This window comes from Protopterus annectens, chromosome 2.part1 (genome assembly GCF_019279795.1).
Source record: "Protopterus annectens isolate FY-2018-M chromosome 2.part1, PAN1.0, whole genome shotgun sequence".
In the NCBI taxonomy this organism is placed as follows: domain Eukaryota; kingdom Metazoa; phylum Chordata; order Ceratodontiformes; family Protopteridae; genus Protopterus; species Protopterus annectens.
This window is the reverse complement of record NC_056729.1, coordinates 1444976194-1445003259: the sequence shown is the minus strand read 5'-3', so window position 1 is coordinate 1445003259 and position 27066 is coordinate 1444976194. Positions and strand designations below refer to the sequence as shown.

The 27066-nt window shown below is 44.6% G+C and overlaps 1 protein-coding gene across 4 annotated transcripts in view; it reads right to left on the bottom strand.

Annotated features, from left to right (window-relative positions):
- The window catches only part of HTT (huntingtin), a 4811037-nt gene that overhangs the window by 2711147 nt on the left and 2072824 nt on the right, over positions 1-27066 (bottom strand). The gene's annotated exons all lie outside the window — the stretch shown is intronic.

Sequence of the window (27066 nt, the reverse complement as noted above, 5' to 3'; positions counted from 1 at the left end):
ATTAGCGGACCGGAGTTCCGCTGTGGCGACCCCTAACTGGGAAAAGCAGAAATTCACAACAACATTAAATGGAAGTTTTTTCCCCCAAAGGGAACTTATGTCTGCAGCAAAAGAGCAGCACAAGCCAACAGTTGATCCTTGAATCCTTCAGAGGACCATACTCTACAGAAGCAGTAAAGCTCTGAAGGGATGGATGCTCAGATATGTCCTTTGGTCAGCTCAGCTCAAGTTGCCTCAGAGTTTGGACACATGGAAGGTGCCCTGAAGGTTTGGCAGGATATAAACCATACAGCTAAGTTTATTGCAGTGGTGATCAATATGATGAACACCTGTAAGTACAGCAACTTGTTAGCATTAGGATAAAACATTTCATGCTATACACTGCATATTATATACAGTTAAGTGGTTTTGTGCAGCATGTAGTCAAAGACATTTTAAATGTTTAAATGTAGGGAGATGGGAGTCTTTTCAGTGACTGTTGCATACGTTAAAGACATTAAAGCAAACAAGTACTTTTTTCAGTTCTACAACATAAAGGCTTTACAGTATGACAAGAGAATAAAGGCTGGACAAAAACAAGTTTAATATTAATATGATGTGAACTTGGGCTGCTACGGTGGGGTATAAAAGTGCACTGGTTATATTATAAGTAGAATTAAGAAATCGTCTCTTATTTTTACAAGTTTGGATGTCAAGATTAATGCCCCTGGCTTAAGCTATAAACAAGTGTTTTTAGTAAACAAGTAGGCCTGAAAAATAAGATGAAATGAGAAAAACCATGGCAAATGCTAAATTTCTTACATCTGCAAAGATATTAGCTTGTTTTTTTTTCCCATTAGCAAATGTCCAATGGAAGTCAAGAAGTCTGCAGCTGAAGGCAAGTCGTACATTCTGTTCTGAATGAAATTTACAAAGATGCATTGCTGAATACTTTGGAGACTAGCTATCTGCAGGTATAAGTGATTAAGCTTTAGAGTTCTGAGCCATTCTTTGTTGATGGAAATGCAAAATATAAAGGTACAGTGACAAGCAGTTCAGTGAAAAAAAATAAAGTATGAAAATTATGAGACATGAATAAGAAATAGCAACCTTATACTTTAATGCACTTCACAGAACAATGTACAATTTAGTTTTATTTAATGATGGCCAGTGCACTTCTTCTTAGGACTAAAAGTTAATATGTTCTGGGAGGGAACAAAGATCAGAAAATAACAGACAGTGCAAGCGAGAACATAAGATGTAGTATGCGCTTTAGCATGGGTAGCCTTAATTTTAGGTAGATAATGCCTGTGGGTACAGCTGTTGATTTAGGGTAATTGTTCCTATGTGAAGAGCTAAACTTCATTTTTTTAAATATGTACACAGGTTTGTGAGCTTGTTCTAAGTTAATGGGGGGTATGAAAAACGTATTTCATTTTTTTAAAGTCTTAAAAAAATGTGACATAGGTTCAAACACAGATAAGAAATAGCATAAAAGATCAGACATTAAATCCTTGAATCTAGTGGCTTTGATGCCAAATAGCGTGTGCATGTAATATGAAAGTTGGAAATACACATTCAAAAAATCTGACCTGTACAACAGATGGGAACAATAGCTTTTTATCATAACAGCTATGGCTATCCATACTATCTTGGAACTTAAAATGGCCTTACAGATATAGACAAAAAGAAAAACTTATTGAAATATTAAGAAATGTACAGTGCAAACTGCAATGCTACAGGAGACACATTTGGAAAGAAATGAGAATGTGAATTTGACAAAAAGGATTTCAGAATGGATATTCATCAGAATATCATGGTCTAAGAAAAAAAGGAGTCATTATACTATTTGCTGGAGGGGCTCAAATAGTGATAGAGAAAAAAAAGGGCAATAATGGTACATTTGTGGTAGTAAGGGGCTACTGGCAAGTAAGGAGGATTACACTGGCATGTAATTATATTCCACCAAAAACTGCTATCATGGAGCTTAAAAATAATTGGGAGAAATAATCAGCTTCCAGCAGGAAATATTACTTACAGGTGGAGACTGGAACTTGATTTGCAATACTGGAGATGTATCAGGGGGACCTAAAAGGGAAAATAAAACAGGAGGGTAGAGTTCTGGAGAAATTTATGAAAATTGTTGGTGTGGAACATGTGAATTTATTAGCCAAACTTAGAATTTACATATTATCCCTAAGGTGGGCTAAAATTGATAGAAATTATTCGTAGAAATTATTTGAGAGTTATTAGAAACACAAATATCTTCAGATGATAGAGCTAGTAAGTGGGATAAAATGAAAATGGAGTTTAAAAATGAGTAAAATATACGGTTTTAGAACTAATAGGAATTAATTAGAGGACTGACAAAAGTTAAAAGTACTTAAGAATAAGGGGAATCTCACAGAACAAGAGGAGGCACAAATCCTGAGTGCTAGAGAGAAAATAAGAGAGTATCTGGATAATATGCTTGAGTTTAGAAAGTTTGCTGTTAAGCAACTATTTTTGGATATGTCCAGAGCACAAAAACCTTTAGCACAGCACAATGACTTAGGCAACAGAAAGTAGAAAGGGTTGTTATAAAATTTAAGGAGCCTAAAACAAGAAAACTAACCAGAGATCCTGTAGAAGTATTAGAGCTATTTTGGAAATTTTATGAAAAGATGTATAAAGCTGAGAGATATGGAAAAAGAGAGAGAGAACAAAAGGAAATATTTATGGAAGAGACAACTATGTCAAGGTTAGAGACAGACGAGGGTCAACAATATTTAAGGCAAGAGGAGATGAGATAAAAATGAAGATGTATAATCAATCTTCAGGAAAGTCTACAGGAATAAATGGAGTTTATGTGCAAGTCTGGAAGTTAGGAGGGAAGAAAGTGATAAAGATCTGGAAGATTTTGTTTTCCAGGACAAAATTTAGGTCCCATGTAGGATGGACTGGCTTTCGCGGGGGTCTGATATGGAGGACCCCTTTCAGAAAGAGCTTAACCTCTATCCTGGATGACAGAGGAGGTACCAAAGGAATACAAGCTGAAATGACAGACAAGTGGACTTTAAAAGAAGAGTATGTTAGTCCTGAGTCCTGATTAAGGGGTGTGGGTGGCGTAATCCCCCACATAGTTTGGGTATATATTCTGTTCTGAAAAGAGTAATTTATTGGACTTGTAAGTATCCACATCTATATATATATATATATATATATATATATATATATATATATATATACACACACACACACACACACACTAACTCCAGGATCGCACTACAGTGGGGAAAAGAGTATATAGATTTTACTTACCTTATGCACACTGCCACTACTATGTTGAAATTTAGCATTGTAAGTTGTCAGTGTTATGAGTTTCAGTCAAGTGAGTTTTCAGTGTTACAAATTTTAGGTTATATGGTCTCGATCAAATGAATTTCAATCAAATGAAATTTTGATCATATGAAGTAGACCCAGAGGCTCACACAAGTAAGAAAGGACCATGGGTACAAGAATGAGTAAAGGGTCCTGGTTTTACTTATGACACCACCTGGAGAATCTTTTCTATTTTGCCACATAATTTCTCCTGGTACTGGGTTTCCTGGCCTCCTGTGGGACATTAAGTATATCTTCCGAGTATAGATGCCTGAAGGGGATCAGAACCCTATAGCCCATAATAAAAGCCTAAGATTGCTCACCTGAGGGTGTATTAGGGGATTCCCCCCATCTTGTGTGTGTAGGTCTAGATGGTGGGGTAACCTGTGGTGACTGCCCTTGACTAAAAGTGAAGAAGTGGAAACCAATGCTGTCTTGGCCAGAAGGGAGTCATCAGCAGGATTTTTGGTTTGTCCCTCTGAGGACCTTCTGGATCAGGTTCAAGGGGGAGAAGGCATAAAGGTACATCCCTGCCCAAGAGAAAGAGAAGGCATCCACTTTCCAGGCCTTGGGATGTGCATCCCTCATACAAAACAGAGGCATCTGCCTGTTCTGAGAGGAGGCAAACAGGTCTACGTGAGGAATATACCCCTTTGTGTATAAGATCTAGGAACACCTCTCTGTGAAGCATGCATTTGTGAGAGGGTGCAGAAGTTCTGCTGAGTGTGTCTGCCATTGCATTCTCTGTTGAAGGAATGTACACTGCTTACATGTGCATATGCAGAATAGAAGCTAGAGACCAAATCTGCATGGCTAGGCTGAAAAGACGGTAAGACCTTGTCCCCCCTGCTTGTTTATGTACCACAAGACAGTCATATTGTCTGTGACTACTTTCAAGGTGCCTGGTAGGAGGACTGGTTGGAAGATCTGTAGTGCTAAGTAAAGGGCCCTCATCTCTTTGATGTTGATGTGGTCCATTTGCCTGAGCGGAGACCACTCCCCCCCTGCACTTTGCTTAATTTTTGCTGGTGTTGTAAAACTGCTCCCCAACCCAGGTCTGAAACATCTGTAAAGATTTGCTGTGAGGGTGGGGTATGCCCTGGTTGAGATTGATGGCTGTAATCCACCATTCCAACTCCTTTTTCAGGCATGGTAGTAAGGGGAGGGAGATATCCAGAGGATGAGAATGTTGGTTCCAACGAGTCTTTAGTACCCACTGGATCTTCCTCATATGCAGCCTTGCCAGAAGATGCATATGTATCAAGGATACCATATAGTCCAAGACTCTCGGGAATTCTCTGGCTGAAAAGTGTTTGAAGAGAGAGAGAGAGAAGCTTCTTAAGGTAAAGAGTCAGGTCTTTTATCTTCTGGCAGGGAATGAAAGCTGCCATCTTGTTGGTTCTTATCCTGCACCCTAGAAAGACTAGGTCTTTTGTAGGGGTCAGGTGAGACTTCTCATGGTTCACAGTGAACCCCAGGTCTGCCAGGGTTCTGGTCACCAAATGTAGGTGATATTGAAGGATGTGAAGGTCCAGGTCATCTAAATATGGGTACATTTGAATGCCCTGTGTTCTGCAGTGGGCAATCACTGGTGCTAGACACTTTGTGAACACGCTGGGAGCTGTGGAGAGCCCAAAATATAATTCAGAAAATTGAAAATGCAAGGAACCTACTAAAAAAACATAGGAATCTCTTGTAGCAGGAGTGACTAGGAATGTGAAGGTAGGCATCCTTCAGAACCAGGGATACCATAAAAGCCTGGTAGAGAATGAGGGCCAACAGCAGCTGCAAGGTGAGCATTCTGAAGATGTGAACCTTGAGATAAAGGTTGAGTACAGACAAATCCAGAGTTGGTCTCAAAGGACCATCTTTTCTTGGGACCAAAAACATCCTTGAGTAAAATCCCTTTGCTGTGGTGGGACCTTTTCTATGGTGCCCTGGGCCTGAAGATGATGCAGAATAGAGGGGAAAAGATGGAGCTGTCTGGAGGGGGCTGGGGTATACCCTGGAAGGGGGGGGGGTACAGCCCACCAAGTCATAAAATAACCTTTTTGAATTATGGAGAGGACCTAGGCTTCTGAGGTGATCTTTCACCAGGAGGGTAGTGAGAGGGTGAGTCGAAGGGATAGGGGTGTGGAGACAAATAGTGGGTTTGAGTCACAGTTGAGGGGTTCTGTCCTGGTCAGGCTGCCTCCAAAAGGGAGTGTTATTACTGCAGGAAGGGGTTCTAGGAGTGGAATGTTTCCTAGTTTGCCTCCATCCTTTAGCCTGTTGTGGAGCAGAATGAGATGACTGCCTCCTAGCAAAGGACATCCTTTGAGGGTAGTTTCTATGGTACTTAGGGATAGGTGAGACCAGTAAATATTTTAAATTTTGCAAATCCTTTCCCTTTTCTTGCAGGGATTTGAGGAGTTCTGCATATGCTTTCCTGAAAAAAGCCTTATTATCCAGTGGTGCATCCAACAAATTGGTTGGCACATCCATAAGGAGAGGTTGTAGCCTCACCCAGGAGTATCTTTGTAATACAGAGCCTGAAGCTGCAGATTTTGAAGAGGCCTCCACTGCATTGTAACTGCACTTAATGGAGTGCCTAGTCACCTGTGAGGCACTGGAGAGAAGGGAGTTTAGTTGGGTCTTAGCAGGTGAGTCTGATACATCAGATATGAGGGCAGAAGCCTTAGAAAGTGTGTCTAGAACAAACCTAGCCATGTGGGGTTGATGATTTAGGGTTCTGATAGCAAGAGTGGAAGAAGTATAGACCTTCTTCCCTAGTCTACCCATAAACTTGCTGTCCTTGTCAGTAGGGAATAAAGAGGTAGAAGGCAGTTGTCTAGAGGATTTGTCAACTGAGACTGCTATAACTGCAGGAGAGTTCTTGAACAGGTACTGAGTATCCTGAGGAGCTTTATATAACCTGTCTGGGCGTTTAGAAGCTGGGGGTTTAGAGGGGCCTGTGAAGCAGCCAAAAAGGCATCTTGAAAGGATGGAAGTAAGAGAAGGACTTCATATGTTGAGGGTTGTTCCATTTGTAGTAATTCAAAATACCTTTTTTTGATTGAGAGACATATGAGGTCTACCATTTAAAGTGTTGTCTCATGACAGAAATGGTATTTCCAAAAGAAAATTCTTCCCCCAGAGATTTGGTAGTGATAGAGTCCTCTTTCTCAGGGGTAATGAAGTCCTTGGGGGACTGAATTTACGAGCAGTAAGTAAGGGAGTCTTCACAGGAGGAGTATTCTTCCTTTGACTCTTCTAAGCCCTGCACAAGAGTAGGAGCAGGTGGAGGTACCTGTGATTGTAGGGCCTGGAATGCCTTGAAAAGATTTTGGGAGAAAACTTCTCATCCAGGGGCAGATGGCTGCTTTGTATGTTTTAATTCTTGTTTTCTCTTCAGAGGAGCTGAAAGATGGGTCGATTTAGAGGCCGACACCTGGGAGTATTGCAAAACAGGGGTACGCCCCTCCGACGCCATGAGTCGTGGTTCCCCCTCGCCATCAGGTTCTGATCACTGATCAACCTCAGTGGACGCACTCAGCATTTCCATCTGGCCGGCTTCCATTATGGTTCCCAGTTCCAACTGAGAAACAGACGTCTGATGGGACCCTGAGCCAACATCTGCCTTGAGAGTGTCACTGGACTCCTGAGGTGCAGCACGGGCATCGGGCCTAACTTTTTTGGCCTTCTTCTTAGGCGGCTCGTCATTAGTACCTACTCCGCCCTCCATACCCAACACCAGATGCCGAAGTCTCTGGCTCTTGAGACAGAGTTTGAGAGCAGACAGATGGCTCATAAGAGTTTTAGGCACAAACGATTTACACCCCCCCCCCAAAGGTTACCACCATAAAAACCTTCTCCAAAGCTGACTTTCAGCTCATAAAAACAGAAGTGGCTAACTTCACGACACCCATGTCAATGGAAAATAGATGCATGACTGCCAAATCATACACCAATGTGCTGTACGAACATGTACATAAATATATGGAACTAGCCATACCCAGCAGAACCAAGACGCTCTCTTCCAAAAAAGGAAGCCAATCTGGTGGTCCCCTGCCATTAATAAACTCTACAATAGAAGGAAGAAACTGTTGCAGAAAAAGGTGAAGTCCCAAGACTGGAAAAACTCCCTTAATAGCCTCAACAAAAAGTTGAGATCCCTCATCAAAACCTCTAAAGCCAGTTATGAAGGCAGAATTGCGGCAGACAATAAAAACACCCACAAAGCTTTCTATAGTTTTATCAAGAATCTCCATGGCAATAATCAGGTTTGCTCTGAGTTGCTGCACAATGGTACCTCCTGTACTGAGCCAACATACTGGCCGACAGATTTAGTGCCAACTTTGCCCCCCCCCCCCAGACCAATCACAATACCGGATGAATGCCAGCCACCCAGTATTACTATTACTGCAGCATAGGTTAAAACTGAACTGTCCAAAGCCAAGAATACAGCTTCCATGGGACCCAACAATATCCCTGGATGTGTTCTACATGAACTACAAAGTGAACTGTCACTACTTCTGTGCGCCCTGTTCAATCACAGCCTCACCTCAGGCTTTGTCCCTACTGAATGGTGCACTGCTACAGTCATCCCTCTCCATAAAGGGGGAGCGAATACAGACACTTGGAATTATTGCTCCATTAGCCTGATGAGTCTGATATGTAAGGCTATGGAGTGCATCATCATGGACTTCATTAACAAGGATATGGGGAATCTCCAAACACTAAATCCCACTCAATTTGGTTTTGTGAAAAGTAGATCATGCCTGCTCAACCTGGTTGACTTCTTTGAGTCAGTCACCGGAGCTGTGGATGAGGGCAAGGCAGTTCATACAGTCTACTTCGATCTGGCCAAGGCCTTTGATACTATTTCCCACTCAGGAATTATTGATAAACTCACCAAACTAGGCATCAAGCCCTATATCACTAGGTGGGTTGCAAATTGGCTAACAGATAGAACCCACAGTGTGAAAGTAGCGAACTCCAAGTCAGACCGCCAACCAGTCACAAGTGGAGTCCCACAGGGATTGGTCCCGGGTCCTCTCTTGTTTGGCATCTACTTCCCAGAAGTCCAGGCCAACACGCAGGGACTCTGCCTGACCAAGTTCGCAGACGACTGCAAGCTGGGAGCCATTATTAACTCCCCAAGTGATGTAGACATCCTACAGAAAGGCCTCACTGAGACCAATGACTGGTGTCAAAATCATGGTCTTAAGCTTAATGCCAAAAAATGCATTGTCACCCCCTTTGGGAAAAACTCAGTTCCCACTATTACCACATCAGTGGGAGCCCACTGAACACTGAAGGCATTATAAGAGCTCTGAGGACACAGGTCGACAGCAACCTTTCCTTCAACCACCACATTGCCACAGTGGTCAGAAAATCCTTCTATCATTACCAAGGGTTTTGCATCCAAGAAGAAAGAGGTCATCATCTCTCTCTACTCTTCCCTCATTAGGCCAATCATCTAGTATAATGCCCCATTTGGCATGTACCTCACTAGACACATGCAACAGCTGGAAAGGCCACAAAAGTACCTCACAAAGAGGATCCCAGTCATTAAACAGATGTCCTACATGGACAGACTCAAAAAAACTCCAGCGATTCTCTGTCTTGTATTGTCTACTAAGAGACGATCTCTGCTTGACTTACAAAGCCATGTCTGACCCAGCACTATTAGAAATGCTACATCTAAAGAAATCCCAATCCTTCTGCACCACACGCTCCAGAGACCTCATTACCACAATCAACAGAAAATGCTGGAGGGACAGGTTCATAACCCAGAGACTGCCCATGCTCTGTCAAGCAGAGCACCTCACTGGCTCTCTTCAAGAGAAATCTTGATGAGTGGATGGGAAATAGAAAGTTCACCCTGAGGATCACTCTAGTGGCTCTACTTGATAAAGGTACTGGGAACCAACGTCGGGTGGCACGAAGTCAGGGTACTTCTATGGACTAGACTTGTAAAGACTCCAGGGCCATTAGCCTAGTACACACCTATGAACCTAAATGTCATAAGACATATGGTCGTGGGCCTCCCCCAGACAAAACAAACACTTATCATGCATGTCCTTGTGTGGAATTTGTATTCCACAAGCACACACCCCCTTTCTAGTTGACATGTATGTTTGAAAAGCTAAGCAAAAGATAAAAAACCCAAAGGGTACTTATCTGTAGTGGACGGCCATCAAACAAACAAACTGCTTCCCAAAGCTGGCAATTAGAGGTCCAAAGGTCACTGCAGCAGAAAAGTTCTGAAGTGGGTACGTGCAGACATCACCTTTATAGCCAATATCAGTTTATGGCTCTGACAACAAATGTCACACGTACCCCTGCTCCTAAGACTTTGGTATACTGGCAGGATGTCCAGTGCTGCAGGCAGCAACCTCCCTACAGTTATGAATACTGCAACATGAGAATAGAAGGACATGTTGGTTTTACTTTCAGGTGATATTATTTTGTTACCTGATAAATCCAGAAAAGGGCATCTCAGTATTGTGGAACATTTTAAAAGAGTTTCAGGTCTTCGGGACATAAAATTAATTACGCTTAAACAAAGGCAACAGCTGTAGAGTATGTACCCACACATGAATTGATTCAGCAATACCCATATTTATTTAGGACACTAAAAAGGATTATGTCATGACATCTAAGGATATGTGGGAAGAGACTAAGCAAAAGATAATACAAAAAAACTGAGAAAATGGAAGCACTTCTTTATGAATAAGGATAGTAAAATACAAGCAATGAAAATGTATTAGTTTTTTAGTTTCATATATTGGTCAGACATACTTTATATCAACCAGAGAAGAAGTTGTGGCAAACAATAAAGACTTGAAGGAACTCATCTTGGGGAGGGGCAAGATTTAAGTGGGATAAGTTGATCCCTCCAACAGAACAAGAAGTTATGTACTCACCATAACGTTCGATGTATGTAGTCCATCTCGCCTCACATTCTTACTCACGGGTTCGGAGCCGAATATTGGCTCCGACTCGGCCAACTTTTTATTTACTAGCTCGAAGTCTCCCATTGGCTGGGCTAAGCAGGTATCTCATGCTGCACTGCTCCATATCCCCAGATCTTGTTTGCTGTGAAACCAACAATCAAACCTCATGCATAACAACAACCCAATAAGGTAGAACACTAACAAGGAAAATAAGAAAACACAAACTACCATTGAAGGGTACTCTGGAACCAATTACAACCTCCAAATCCTCCAGAAAGGGGGCAGGCAGGAGGGTACTTAAGAATGTGAGGCGAGATGGACTACATACATCGAATGTTATGGTGAGTACATAAACTTCTTGATGTTCTGTAGTCCAATCTCGCCTACATTCTTACTCACGGGACAGCGTCCCCAGCACCTCTATCCTGAGAGGCTCAAAGGAAGATACTCCTGAGGACTGTGGAACCAAAGGAAGATCGACCCCTAGAAGCTACGTCCAGTTTGTAATGAGTAATAAAGGTGTGCAGAGAAGCCCACGTGGCTGCAGCACAAATATCATCCAAAGATAGTCTGGCATGGTATGCCATAGACGCAGAAACAGCCCTAGTTTTCTGTTTACTTTACTTCTTGTTTCTCTCCCCTTTTATTTTTATTTTTAGAAACTGCCTAATTTTCTGTTTACTTTACTTCTTGTTTCTCTCCACTTTTATTTACCCAGCTGTCCAACCTGCCTGTATTGTCCTCCAGTGGGAGACTGCCCTGTCACTGTTGACCAACGTCCTTCACCCACCATATCTTCTACTGTCCATTACCTAAACTGAGGAACTGAACTTTAACCTCCCTGTGCAACAGTCTCTCTAAGAAGAAAAATAAAACAAAAGAAAGTATGTGTTTCTAATACAACTGACTGTTCTAAAGCTAGATCTGTTTAGATACTCCAGGTCGACCAGCAGCCAAAGCCTTTCCTTAAATTCTTGCTTGCCCTCTCCTCTTGTGTCCTCTGTTCTTTAAACATAACTCCTTCCCCCCTTGTACTTGTACTTTCCCAGCCCCGCTACTTTTCAGAAGAAGCTACTCCTTACTATATAACTTTTGTCCACTAGGTGGCGCCCTTCTCCCTGTCTTACCCCACTGACTCAAAACTCTTCCCTTAGACTTGCAGTTTTTATATAATTGTAGAACTGCTGCCCCTACATCTTTTTTCTTTCCTTCCACCTGTACTCAAATTCACTTACTTTTCTCTGTCTACTTTCCCTACTGCTTAGGCCTTTACCTTCTACCCATCCCCAAACTTACCTTACCAAGTCAGCTCTCCACTGATAGTTTTTCTTTGGGCTCTCTCCTTCAGTGGCTCTACCCGCTCCGTTCGCCGTACGGGCTCACTCTGCTCCCTACCCTACCCCCAAATCTCACCCACCCCCAGTGCATCTACCTTTATAGTTGCCTGAATCTCCTCCCCATTTCCCCTCAGCCTATCCCATTTCTTTGCCCCTTCCCCTCCTAGCTGCAATTCAGTCAATTACCCCTCCCCCTCTCTATCCCTTACCTGACTACACTCTCACATATACTTCTCTACCTTACATCTCCAAACTCTCCCCACTTACTCTACCTCCTCTTATAAAATCTATCCTACTCTATTCATCCATGTCTCTTCCACATCATCTCACCTCTTTTACATGTATTCTCCTCATAATAACTCTCTATAATGCAACCTCCTATTCCTCTACCAAACTACCCTCCTCTTTCTCCCTCCCCTCCACCTCCACTCTCTCCCTTCCCCACCCTTTGACATTCCACTTTTATTTAAGATCCCCCCTCCCTACTTCACCCAAACCGATTTCATTACTTTAAATTAAAACTCCATACAGTTTATTTAAAACCTCCAGCTATCAAATCAAAACTGCATCTCCCTCTAACTTTATGTCACAATCCAAAGTTTCTCCTCCTCTCTCTCTTTTCTTGGATTGCTCTAGCAGGTGATATCCACCCCAACCCTGGGCCCACACCCAGTAACAAGCTCTCTCCCACTACCTCCTCTATTAGAACAAGCCATAAATACCTTAAGATCATTACAATTAATACCCAGAGTATAAATAACAAAATAAACTTCCATGCTTGGCTAAATCACACTGTACATGACATAGTAGCAGTCACAGAAACCTGGCTAAAACCACAAACTACTAACTCTGAGATTATACCACCTGGCTTCCAAGCTCTTCCATTCGATCGCCAAAACAAAAAAGGAGGTGGTGTAGCATTAATCTACAACTGCCTGCTGAAACTCTGCCCTTACCAGAATCCCATTCCTCAGTTTAACAATGCCGAACTAATCATAGGAATCCTCAAAATGAACAACTTTAAAAGTATCTGTATTATAGCCATCTATATTCCCCCTGGTGACAACACTTCCACCCTAGAGAGTATTCTCTTATGGGCTTCAAACAACATCAAACTTGAGACTTACATTTTAGGTGATGTCATCATCGACTGGAATAAAATTAATAACAATACTCCCACTCTTTCTATCAATCTTTATAATTTTACTCAACTAATAAACAACATTACCAGACCTATCAAAAATAAATAACCCCCCAGGGTCCATCCTGGACTGGATCTTAGTCAGCCACCCTAATAAGATCTCCGACTCTGGTATACTACCTGACTCAATAAGTGATCATCTTCCAGCCTTTATTCACCGAGCTGCCCAACACCTCCCTCACCTACACTAATATGCCCACACTCGTAACCTCACTAATTTCAACCCTTCTATATTTTCTGAAACCCTTAAACTAACAAATTGGGATATCCTAAAAACTCTTCTTCTAGATGAAGCCTTAGAAGTCTTCAATACTACCTTCCTTAAAATCCTAAACTCCCAAGCCCCACCTCGAACAAAACAAATAAAATACAACTCTGCCCCTTGGCTAACTAAGGACACTAAAACTCTCATGCTACAAAGGGACAAAACATGGAAACTCTACAATAAAACTAAACACCCAGCTACACTCCTTCAATTTAAGCAACTCCGCAATCTCACCAAAAAACTTATCACAAAAGATAAAAAATCATACTACACCAAACTACAGTCTACCCTCTCAAAAAATCCAAAAAAATTCTGGAATTCCATCAACTCCCTCTTACACCCCGGTACTAAATCCAATCCCTGTCCCGACAACGGTAAGACCGACACAGAAATAGCAACCCTTTTTAACTCCTTCTTTACCAACTCTATAGCTGAACTTACCAAAACCTTCTCCAAATCCACCCTCTGCCCTACCCCTAAACCTTCTTCCCACTCCTCTCCCCACTCCTGCTCCCCTAAACCCCCTCCCACTTTTTATCTAAAACCTGCATCAACTACCTGTATCAAAAAACTTCTCTCCAAACTCAAACCATGCTCCAATGCCCCCGACAATATCCCATCACTCTTTCTCAAGCTCGCAGCAGATGGCATCGCCATACCCATCAGCATTCTCATCAATAGATCCATCCAGGAATCTTATATTCCCAAACTATGGCGAGCTGCCTACATTCTGCCCCTTCATAAAGGAGGGAAAAATAATAGCATTTCTAATTTCCGCCCAATAGCCATTCTTTCCCCAGTTTCAGAAGTCCTTGAAAAATGTATCCACCTACTACTCATGCCCCACCTCCTAAATATCCATCTCCTCACCCCTACTCAACAAGGTTTCCGTCCTGGCCACAGTACCATTACTGCTCTCCTCTCTTTCTTAGACATTGTCAACCTTGCCCGTGACGCTGGAGATATTGTCTCCACTGTCCTTCTTGACCTTTCCAAGGCATTTGACACTTTAACCCACACACACCTTCTTAACCACCTTTCTAACCTCAATCTCTCCCTTGATTCCTTTTCTTGGTTCAAAAGTTATCTCTCAGATAGATCCCAAGCTGTGAAATGGCAAACAGGTACCTCTACCTTCCTTCCTACCCCTACTGGAGTTCCACAAGGTTCTATTCTCGGACTTATGCTCTTTAATGTCTTCATCAATGATTTTCACTCTGCAATTCCTCACTCTCAAATAGTGCAATATGCAGACGACTCCACTTTAGTCTGCTCAGCCTCTAGCCTTCCCAAGCTCCAGGCCAAGACCCAATTGGCCTTCACAACTACAGAGAATTGGATGCTTCAAAACCATCTCTCCCTTAATGCCAATAAATCCTATATCATTCTTTTCTTCCCCTCAAAAGCACTCCCACTTGATAAGCCCTCTTTCAAGATCACCAGCCTCTCCCACTCCTCAATAGAAGTTGTTACTTGTGCCAGACTACTTGGTGTTACCATTGATGAACACCTGAAATGTAATACTCATATTCATCTAAACATAAAAAAACCAATCAGAAGCTCAGTATGCTTTATAGAAATGCTAAGTTTCTATCATTAGCTACAAAGACAAACCCTCGCCTCTACCTTCCTTCCTTCTACCTTCTCTATTGTATGGTGCTCCTCTTCTAACCAACCTCACAGCTTCAATCTCCTCAAAACTAGAAAGTTGCTACAACAAAATCGCCAAATTCGCTACTAACTCTACTCATTCTACACACCATTGCACCTCCCTCCATAGTCTTCAATGGCTTGAACTCCCTAATCATCTTGACTACCTCCAACTTACTACTGTCCACAAACTAATTTTTAAACCCACTGCTTGCCCTGCACTAATATCTTGCCTTTCTACACTCCTCTCAAGCCCCTAAGATCAGGCCACCAAAATCTTCTTTCAGTGCATAAACCTAAACGACCCCCCTGGCCACCTTCTACTTTCTTATACTATAGCAAAAAAGTGGAACTTGCTTCCTCCCCTGCTAAGAATCATTACAAGCCCTGAACAATTCAAATCTCTAGTCCATTATCACCTCTCCCAAAACTGGAAATGTAATTGTATACTTCCTACCTAGATTTTATTACATCCCGGTTTCAATATTCTCCTTCCTGCTCCTCTTCTTCCAACCCTTTCTTCAGCTCCCCACCCTCTACTTCTTTATCTTTTTTCCCCCTGTATAAACTCTATGTAAATTCTTTTTATATCTTCACTTCCCACTGCCTATATGCCTATTCTTGCAACTGTATCTTTTTTAATTTCCATAAGATGTATCTTTCACCACAAACATAAAATGAATCTTTGTCTAACTGTTCTTTTTTTTCCTCCTCCTGGCATCTCTTCTCCTTTATTTCTTTGCACCTTCTTTTTCCTACACTTCTCCTCTGATTTACTTCATTTGCATATCATATCTATGTGTATTTTTTTCTTCTATGCTAACATTACAATTGTATAAAAAATGTTATTTTTACTTCTTTGTAAATTGTTTAAGTGTGCAATGTGTTAGGAATATGGAGCTTTAAGTGTGCAATGTGTTTGTAATATGGAGCTTTTCTCCCTGGGCCTCCACTGAAAACGGGCTTTCGGGCCCAGTGGACATCCCCGGTTATCAAACTGGAAATAAAATAAATAAATAAATAAATAGTAGAGTGAGCCTTGACAGGGAACGGTAGATTCTTTCCCGCTAAAGAATAAATAAAGGAAATACAATTTGAAATCCATCTGCACATGGTAACTTTGGAAATAGAGGAACCCGCTCTATTTTCTGAAAAGGAAACAATTGGTCAGATTTTTGTAGGTGTTTAGTCCTGTGTAGGTAGAATAAGAAGTTATGTACCTACCATAACATTCCATATTAGTTGTCTTCTTCTCGCCTTCTTTCTTGCTGGTTGGTTCGGAGCCGATCCTTGGCTCCGACTCGGCCATCTTCAAAAGCTCAAGAGCTGCTTACTGGCTCGAGGCCCCCCCTATATCCCATGATGCCTGGTGCTAGATACCCAGATCTCATTTGGTAAACCTAACTACAGACATAATAATAATAATAATAATAATAATAACAATAATACAGTAAACTGTAGTAGGATGCATGAACCTACTGGAGAGACTGATAGAGAGAAGTAATAGCCAGAGAAGACTCAGCCAGTGATAAAAAAACATAAGGGACTCTTCTTGGTCTACTAGGATAGGGGGATGGAGGGTGGGATGCAAGAAAGAAGGCGAGAAGAAGACAACTAACATGGAACGTTATGGCAGGTACATAACTTCTTAATGTTAAGTTGTCTATCTCGCCTTCATTCTTGCTGGTTGGGACAGTGTCCCTAGCACCTCAATCCTGGGTGGCTCATCGGAACAGACTCTTCAGAACAGTGGAACCAAAATCAGCTCTGCTCCTGGAGGCCACATCCAGCTTATAATGTGAAATGAAGGTATGAGAAGTGGGCCATGTAGCTGCCGCACAAATAATTTCCACTGGCAATCTTGCCTGAAAGGCCACTGAAGTAGCTAGAGCTCTAGTGGAGTGATCTTTTGGTTTAGCAGGAAGCTCTTTGTTCCTTAACTGATATATAAATGTAATAATAGACGTCAACCACCTAGTTAAGGTTACTTTCGACACCGGTATACCTTGTTTACCCTCAGCATAGGACAGGAACAGCTGGTCTGATTTTCTGATTTGCTTGGTTCTATGCAAGTAAAAGCGTAATTCTCTATGAACGTCCAACTGATGTAATTTGTATTCTGCTTTGTTGGAATAATTTGGAAAAAAACACTGGTAGGTCAATGGACTGATTCAAATTATTATCAGAAGCAACCTTTGGAAGAAAGGAAGGGTTAGTCCGAAGAGAAACTCTATCATTGTGAAAAACTAGGTAAGGAGGACGAACACAAAGAGCTTGAAGTTCAGAAACTCTTCTAGCTGACGTAATTGCAACCAGAAGAAGGGTTTTCCAAGAAAGAAACTTCAAAGAACAAGAAGCTGCAGGTTCAAAGGGGGGCAGTATTAGGGTAGCTAAAATCAAATTCAGATCCCACGGAGGCGGGGGATCTCCTACTGGGGGCCTAAGTAGAGTGGTCCCTTTAAGAAAGGCTTTACAAAGCTTATGGGACATGATACTTGTATCAGCTAGGCCCGTACGAAAGTTTGAAATTGCAGCTAGCTGAACTCTAATCGTGGCAGAAGGGGATCCAGCTCGAAAAAGTTCCGCTAGAAAGTCTAAAATATGGTGCACAGGGGCTGAAAAGGGATCTATATTCCTGGTCTCTTCCCTTAAGGAAAAACGTTTCCACTTACTAGCATAAGTTTTTCTAGTGGTAGACTTATGCGAGGATAACATGATTTCACGCACCGAGTGGGAGATGTTCGGAAGCATGGCTAAGGTCGGAAGTGGAGCAAACAAGCAGTGAGCTGGAGAGATTGAAGAGATTGGTGCAGCCCGCATGATTGATGGATCAGGTGGTCTGGAAGTGGGTCCAAGGCTGCTCCAGAAGGTGATGATGCAGGAACAGGAACCAAATTTGTCGAGGCCAGTAAGGGGCAATGAGGATCATCTTGCATCTCAATATGGTAGCTTTCTGTATTAGTTTGGGAATCAGGGGAAAAGGAGGGAATGCATAAAGAAGTCCCTGAGGCCAATCGTGAACTAGAGCGAGTGTCCAGGAAGAGGGAGGAGAGAGAAGAAATTGTCGCACTTGCTGTTGAAGGGGGTGGCAAAAAGGTCGCAGCAAGGCTGACCCCATTTGCGGAAGATTTTGTCTGCCACAGTCTGATTGAGAGACCACTCGTGAGGCATGAGAATTGCTCTGCTCAGCCTGTCTGCTATAACGTTGGACTTCCCAGGGATGTGCGCTGCTATCAGAAACCATTGGGAAGAGATCGCCCACTGCCAAAGTCTCAATGCTTCTCGACATAAGGGGTAGGACTTGGTTCCGCGCTGCTTGTTGATGTACCATACTACTGACATATTGTCTGTTTGAATTGCAATGGTCCCGGTGGGAAGAGAGTTCTGAAGAGCTTGCAACCCTAAAAGCACGGCCCTTATCTCCAAGACGTTGATATGCAGATGGTACTCGTGAGGCTGCCAGGTGCCTTGGACTGTTCTGCCCTGAAAATGCCCCCCCACACCCGATCAGGGAGGCATCCGTGGTCACTGTAGCTACTGGAAGAGGAAGAACAAATGGTCTCTGCCCTGGTGTAATGATGGGGAAACCATCCACCAAACAAGTTGTTTTTTTCATGACTGTGTGATCATTATCATGTGACATTGGGAGTTGCTGGAAGGACCATTGTGTGAACAGCATCCACTGAAGAATCTTCATTTGAAAACATGCGAGGGGGACTAGTATGATAGCCACTGCCATGAGACCCAATATTCTTAGGACGAATCTGGCCTGAATTTTTTTGCATCCTAATAAGACCTGCACATGTCATCGAATGCCTAACACTCTGTCTACTGGAACTCTCGCTGTCATGTCCTTTGTATTTAAGCTTGCGCCTATAAAGGTGATAGATTGACAAGGTGACAATGCAGACTTTTCAAAATTTATTGTGATGCCTAGTTTGGAGCAAGTTTGGATGGTGTAGTCTCTGGCTCGCAGCAGGTGATGCCTGGTGGTTGCAGTAAGGAGCCAGTCATCTAAATATGGAAACACCTGGAATCCTTGCCGTCTCAGGTGAGCGGTAACTACTGCCAAACATTTGGTGAACACCCTGGGGCTGTGGTGAGACCAAAGGGCAGAGCTCTGAACTGATAATGACTGGCTCCCAGCCGGAAGTGGAGGAATCTTCTGGAGCGTCTGTCAATTTTGATATGGTAGTACGCATCCTGAAGATCTATGGAGCACATCCAATTGTCCTGACCCAGAAAGGGTAAAATGGACTGTAGCGTGACCATCCGGAACTTCGTTCTTTGAACAGACCTGTTTAGTCTGCTGAGATCCAGAATGGGTCTCCAGTCCCCTGTCTTTTTCGGTACCAAAAAGAACCTTGAGTAAATTCCGGATCCTTGCTGGTCTGCTGGGACTCACTGGATGGCTCTTTTTCTTAGCAGTTTTGAAATTTCTTGAACTGCTTGATCCCTTAGATTGGGTGGAACATCTGGAAGGGATTTGTTGGGAATGTGTGGAGTGCGAAGGAAGGGGATTTTGTAGCCTTCGGATATGACAGACAGTACCCATTTGTCTTGAGTTATACTTTGCCAGGCTTTTGGGTACAGCGATAACCTTCCCCTGACTGCCTCCGAAGGTGGACAGCTGGGCAGCACTTCAGGGATGCTGGAAGGGCTTGTCAGAGAAAGATTCTCTTTGGCCCTGATTTTGCAGACCTCCTCTGCCCCTAGGGCGGTGTCTATTGTTGTTCCCTCCTCTGCCCCTGGAGGGGAACTCTCCACGTGTGTCAGGCACGGCTCCCTGGGGTTTCCGGAACCACATTTTTCCACTCTTCTGACCCTTGGGATACGGTCTTGAAGGAGTGGAAAAACGGACTCCCACAGCAGAGAGAGTCTTGCCTTCCTGCTCACACCTGGTAAGGGTATCCTTCACCTGTGGTCCAAACAGAGCAGAACCATCAAAGGGGGTGTTGGTGAAAGACACCCTGAAGAGTTCCGCAAAGTTGCATAACCACATCCAAGCGTGGCTCCTCAAAGCCACACCTGTGCCTGCGGCCCTACTCGTGCCATCGGCTGCATAAGAGATGAGCCACATGGAGGAGTTTACTACCGAATTAAGAGTCGCCAGCTGGGAGGCAACCTTAGCCTGGGCCCCCGCAGCTGATGGATCTTGAAGGTTATCTCCTAGCTCTTTAAGGAGATCCCTTTGAAGGCAGGTAAAGTGGCACAAATAGTTCAGCGACCTGATGGAGAAGGTCGCTGAGGAAAACATCCGCTTCCCATATCTGTTCATTGTCCTAGATTCCTTATTAGGGGGATGGACAGACGAAGAAGTTTCAGCCACCTCCTTTTTTGTGTCCGCTGCTACCACCATGGCATCAACGGGAACACCCTTGGTCAGAAATTGCTTGTCTTGTGGGGCAGTAATAAATTTTGTGGGCCTGCGGGGAGTTGGTTCCATTGTGTCTGGTGCTGACCACGCCTTTCGAGCCACCACAGACATCAGTGGAACGAAAGGCGGAGACACCCAGGAGGTGGAGGGTCGGGATCCAAAAGCATCCAGGAATACCGACTCGTACTCGGAAGGGTTAAGGGTAAGAATCTCAAGGATGTCTGAGAAAGAGACATCCTCAGAGGGGGATCTTGGGGACCCTTCCGACTCCTCCAAGTCGGTATCTGAAGTGACAGACTCAGGGGAGTCAACATGCTTCCTCTTGCATTTCCTCTTTCGAGGGGGCTCCTCTGAATGAACGGGGGAGGCCTCGGAAGAGGAAGATACACCCAATGGGGTGCCCTGGAGTGCTTGTTCCCCACGCTTGGGGTCTGGAGGAGGGGCAGAGGCAGGAGCAGGCACCATGGGGGGAGGAGCCGATGAGGCTGACCGTGAGGCTGACTCAGATGCCAGCACACTCCTCATGACCTCGAAGGCATCTCTTCCCGATATCGGAGAAGGCTCCGGCACCGAGAAAGATGGCTCCGAAGTCGATGTAGGAGCCGAACTCACCTGTGCCGAAGCTCCGAAGTAAGGACTTGCAAAACAAAGTTTAGATCCCAGAGAATCTCTTCCATTTGCTGGAGTAAATCTTCCTAGTCGAGGACTTATGAGAAGAGGATAAAATGTGCACCACCTCAAGTGAAAAACGATGAAGTCTGACTAACGATGGAAGTGGAGTAGCCAGGCCATCAACCTGAGGGTCCGCAGGGAGGGATGGAACTGTCCCGACGTGTGTCAGTAGGACTGGAACTGGGTCCAGAATCCAAGGACTGTCCACAGCGAATGAATGGAGAAAGGAGAATCAGACTTGGCGAGGCCAGTGTGGGGCAATTCGAATCATCTTGCTTCCCAAGGAAATGGCTTTCTGAATCACTGTTGGTAACAGAGGAAACGGAGGGAAAGCGTAGAGCAGACCGGAGGGCCAATTGTGGACAAGAGCGTCCCTGGGTGACTCCCCCTGCGGGGGGATCAGGATGAAGTAGTTGCTGCATTTGGCATTCAGGGGATTGGCAAAAAGATCGCAGCAAGGGTGACCCCACCTGCTGAAAATCTGTTCCGCAACCAGACATTTCAGGGACCACTCGTAAGGCATCAGAATAGCTCTGCTCAGCCTGTCGGCTATCACATTGGCCTTCCCTGGAATGTGCATTGCCACTAGGAACCGTTGGGAAAACACTGCCCACTGCCGCACTTGCATTGCCTCTCTGCACAGGGAGTAAGATCTGGTTCCTCCTTGTTTGTTTAGATACCACACAACAGACATGCCCGAGTGTATTGCAATCGTCCCCAGAGGAAGAGAGCTCTGAAGTGCCCACAACGCCAATAACAACGTTCTCATCTCTACGACATATATGTGCAGATGTACCTCGTGATCTTGCCACGTGCCTTGGACCGTCCTGCCAAGATAATGCCCCCCACCCCATCTGGGAGGCGTCCATGGTCACCGTGGCGACAGGTGACGGAGGGACAAACGGTTTTCCCTCATTCAGATTGGTGGAGCACAGCCACCAACTGATATCCTGTTTGCATCGGTCAGTGAGTAGGATCTGGTGGGAAAGGGGGAGTTTTTGGAGAGACCACTGGGCAAAGAGAAGCCACTGAAGAAGCCTCATGTGTAATCTCGCTAGCGGCACTAGCATAATGGTTGCTGCCATGTTACCCAGAAGCCGAAGAACCCATCTCGCCTGTACCTTCCTGAGGGGCAATAAAGCGTGAACCTGATATTGTAATATTCCGATCCTTTTGTGTAGCAAAAAGGCCCGCATTTGAACGGTGTCTAGCTCTGCGCCTAAAAATGTGACACTCTGTGAGGGCAGCAAGGCAGATTTTTCCCAGTTCAATGTTATTCCTAGTTGTTGACAGAGGATAATGGTAGCGTCCCTGGCTTGGATGAGTAGATGCCTGGTAGGGGCGGTGAGGAGCCAGTCGTCCAGGTACGTAAACACTTGGAATCCTTGATGTCTCAGGTGAGCTGTCACCACCGCCAAACACTTGGTGAACACTCTGGGGGCTGTGGTGAGACCAAAGGGCAGGGCACAAAACAGAAAATGACTGGCTCCCAGCCGGAAGCGTAGGTGACTCCTGGATGCCCTGTCCATTTTGATATGATAGTAAGCATCCTTGAGGTCGATGGAGCACATCCATACTTCTTTTTCCAGCAACGGAAAAATGGACTGAAGGGTGACCATTCAGAACTTGGACTTCAGAACGTAGTGGTTTAATCTGCTGAGATCTAAAATGGGTCTCAGGTCCCCTGTTCTTTTCGGCACCAAAAACAGTCTTAAGTCCCTAATCCGATTTGGTCTGAGGGGACAGGTTTGATGACTCCCTTCTTTAGCAGCTTTGAAACCTCTAATGCTGCGTGATCCCTTTGACTGGGTGGAACGTCTGGGATTCTTCTGACTGGAGGGGGGGTCTGATGAAAAGGGGATGGCATAACCTCCGGAAACTATTCGTAATACCCATCGATCCTGGGTGATGCTTTCCCAGGCTTCCAGGAATAAAGATATGCGGCCCCCGACTGGCTCCGGAATAGCTGTCGGGCAACACATCAGGAATGATGGTAGGAAGAACCGCGAAAGGGATCACGGTCTCCTGGGTTGCGGGGGCCTCCTCTGCCTCTGGGGCGGCATCTTCCAGATTAACCTCCCCCTCCTCTGCCTATGGAGGGGGACTCACCTTGTGCGGCTGGGAATAACTTCTGCGATTTCTTGAATCACATCTTCCCTCCCCTCTGAGCCTTGGGGTAAGGTCTCGAGGGAAGGGAAAAATGGACCCCTACGGCAGACAGGGTCTTTCCCTCTTGCTCGCACCTGGTGAGGGTGTCTTTCACTTTGGTCCCAAAGCGCGAGGACCCATCAAAGGGAGCATCAGTGAAGGAAGACTTGAAGACCTCCGCGAAATGACACAGGCGCATCCAGGCTTGCCTCCTGAGGGCTACTCCTGAAAAGGCTGCCCTACTCGCCCCCTCGGCTGCATATGATATGAGCCTCATGGAAGAGTTGACAAAAGAATTGAGGGTAGACACCTGGGCATTAACCATGTGCGCTATCGCCTCAGGTACGTTACCCGCTAGAGTATCTCCCAACTCCTTGAGGAGATCTCGCTGGAGCCGAGTAAAGTGACAGAGATAGTTCAGTGACCGTAGGGTGAAGGTTGCTGATGAGAGGGTACGCTTCCCGTACCGGTCCATGCTCCTAGACTCCTTGTTAGGAGGATGGACGGAGGAAGAAGACTCGGCTACTTCCTGCTGTGTGGCCGCCGCCACCACCATGGCATCTACAGAAACTCCTTTGGACAGAAACTCTTTCCCTGGGGGGGGGGGGGCAGTAAGAAACTTATTGGGCCTTCGGGGTACAGGTTCCACCGAATCAGGATTCTCCCACACCCTTCGACAAATTAAATCCAAGAGCTCGTCGAAGGGTGGAGACACCCAGGAGGCAGAGGGCTGAGCACCAAAGGCCTTGAGGAATACCGACTCCTCCTCAGAGGGGGTTTTGGACGGCCAGTCGACTCTCTGTCTCAATATCTCTAGGATGTCGGAGAAAGAGACGTCAGAGGATGACTTGGGGGACCCCTCGGACTCCTCGAGGTTGGTATCAGAAGTGAGACACTCATCCTGGGAGTCTATGTGCTTCCTCTTGCATGACTTCTTTCTAGGGGGCTCCTTGGGCACAGACTCTGAAGTGCTCTCAGAAAGTTGGGGACCGCTCATGGGGGTATCCCCAGACCTTTGGGCTCTGCCATCTACGGATACGGGGACAACAGAGGCTTTAGCCGAGGTGGAAGGGGACGGAATGACCGATCCGGGTGATGTAACGGACGATCTGGCCAGTGCGCTCCACATGGCCTGGAAGGCGGGTCCCCCTGAATCAGAGGACCGACCTCCAAGGCCATGACCGGGGTCGGGGTCCCCCGAGCCGATGCGCCGAGAGGGAGGCTCGGAACCGACAGGTGTCCCGAAGTATCCCCCTCAGGCCCGACTGAGGAAACCAGAGTGCCGAACCCTGTCGACTGGGTCAGAGCCGACGTCGGCCCCGATAAACCTTTGAGGGGTATCGGAGCCGGCCCAAGAACATCACTCGGAGCGGAGCACTCCGGCTCCAAAGACAAGGAAGTGCTCGGAGGAGAAACCATCGACACAAGCATCGGGACAGGCTCCGGAGCACACTGGGTCAGAGCCAAGAATAAATTTGCCAACACCGGCGACAGCAGGAGCCTCTGAACCACCCTATCGACATCCAAATCAGAAAGCCTGGAGGATATGGAGGACAGGGAGGGAGACTGGGATCTCCTCTCGGGAGAGCCATACCTAACACTGGGCGACCGGCTCCGAATGGGTTCCAATAAAATAGGAGCCCATGCTGATTCCAGCACTACAGATACCTCCTGCAGCCCCAAGGACAGAGGAGCCGAGGAGGAAGAGTCCAGTTTAGAGATTTTCTCTGGAGGCTCCGAAGATACAGACGGAGCCGGAGATCTTTTCTTCGCCTTCGAAGCTTTAGACTTTGACTGAGAACTAGAAGTCGAGTCTAAAGACTCCTCAAACAAAGGTTTTAGAAGTCCCTTCAATATTAGTTTATTTTTTCTCTCCTGGAGCACCCTCGGACTGAAGGCGTGACAGAAGCTACAAGACTCTTGCAGATGAATTGCTCCTAGGCAATAAACACATACGGAGTGTCCATCTGTAATGGACATCTTGCAACTACACTTTGAACATTTTTTAAAACCGGAAGGTTTATGTTCCTTCGGATCCTTAGACATCTCGCACAAAAATACCACAGAACGCAACTTAGCCTGAAGAAAGTGCAAAGGCGGGAAAAACTACTAATCACAGTACACATAAGGGAACCAAGAACCTGTAAGTAAAACGGTTCTTACAATTCACAAAACACTAACCACAAGGGAAAACACTAAGAACAAGCTTAGACCAAAAACCAAGAACAAACCCAAGGGAACGAAACTCTACACAGGAAGGAGGACTAGGTCCTCTAAGTCAAACGGGCCTAGCCCACCTGACAGTCAGGGATACCAACTACACAAATATACACACAATGCAAACACGCAACAAAAAGAAAAGCTATTAAAATAGCTTTTGTGGTTAAACAACTAGTAATTTCTCGAGAGAAATTGAAAAAGAAGGTACTTAGCCACAGCCAAGCGAGACCACGTCCTAGCTCCACAAGCGGCAAACAAGATCTGGGGATATGGAGCAGTGCAGCATGGGATACCTGCTTAGCCCAGCCAATGGGAGACTTCGAGCTAGTAAATAAAAAGTTGGCCGAGTCAGAGCCGATATTCGGCTCCGAACCTGTGAGTAAGAATGTTGGTGAGATTGGACTACATAACATCAAGGTGTTTTAGGATTACCTGATTTGAAAGCATATTTTAGAACTACACAGTTAAGGCTCATATACATAACACAAGCAGAAGGTTGTAATTCAAAATGGGAAGGGATGACGACAAGGTGGGTTACGCAATTCAAGAAAAAGAGAGAGGGATATTGGATGCAGAACATTAAGGAGAATAACCACAGAAAATATTATATTTACAAAGTAGCAGAAAGTATTCTAAGAACTAACCCAACACAATAATGGAGAAGATTTTGCCAATAGCAATGACAGCAATTACGGGTACAGAAAATAGGCAAGGAGGGGCTAGAATTTACTGGATGAAACAGGCAAAGAAACCAAGGTATTGGGAGCAAATAATTAGAGTGGGATGAGGCGAAAAAGACATCTGGACTACAGACTAGAGTCTACATTACCTACCAGGGATAGATATCACAGTATAAGCAAAGAGACAAAGATAGGGGAATCTTAAGGGAAAGACCTATTATGTAGAGTTTTTTTAGTTCAATCTAGAACCCAAGCTGCTGTTAAAAAGGGATAATTAGTAGGATATATAAAATGTTGCATGAAAACTATAAGAATCAATTAAATTGGCAAGAGAGATTGTAAAAATCAATTTACAAGGGAACAGTGAGAAGACATATGTATGTTTCCCAAGTATGCAACAAAGTCCAGAAGGTTTAAGACGTTTGTTTGGTTTGGAAGTGTTCGCATCGATATTTTTATACCCCAAGCAAACTTCAAAGATTTATTTTTTAAGTAGACAGCGAATCTTGGAGGTGTGATGGAGAAGAAAGAGATGACTGGAAACATCCGTTCTGGGAGTGTAATGAGCAGGCAGATTTTAAAAATTTCTTACAGAGTACTCTGTCAGAAATACTGGATCAGCGAATGGCTGTAAGTAAAGAAGTTACTCTTTTCAGTGGAGACACAGGATCTGAATTGCCTAGACAAAGTAAGACATTTGTTTGTTGGTGTCTTTCGGCTTTTCCCGGTTAGGGGTCGCCACAGCGGAACTCCGGTCCGCTAACGACTGGCAGTTGATTTTTACGTACCGGCTTGCCAGGCCTGACGCACAACCTTCAACAAAGGTATGCCCATTCACGCATGTCTCCATGCAGAAGATGCTCTAGCTGAGAAACGAACCGGACAGCATCTTACTGTGAGGCGACAACGCTACCGCAGCACCACCACCGCGAGACAAAGTAAGACATTATTAATTTTAATTCTGTTGGCTGCCAAACAGCAGTTACTAGGAAATGGAAATCAAAGTCTAAACCAACTGTATTTGAAGTACTGAATATTATAGAAAAGCTGAACATGAATTCTTACAAAAGGGAAGGAAAAAATTACATAAAAATAAATTGAAAATGTAGGAACACTACATGCAGAACAATGTTTAGGAGGAGGTAGAAAAGGAGGGAGGTTTAACGGAGGGCAGGAATTCAGTAATTTATGTAATATTGGACTGATGACAGTTAAAAAGAAAAAAGGAATGTGATA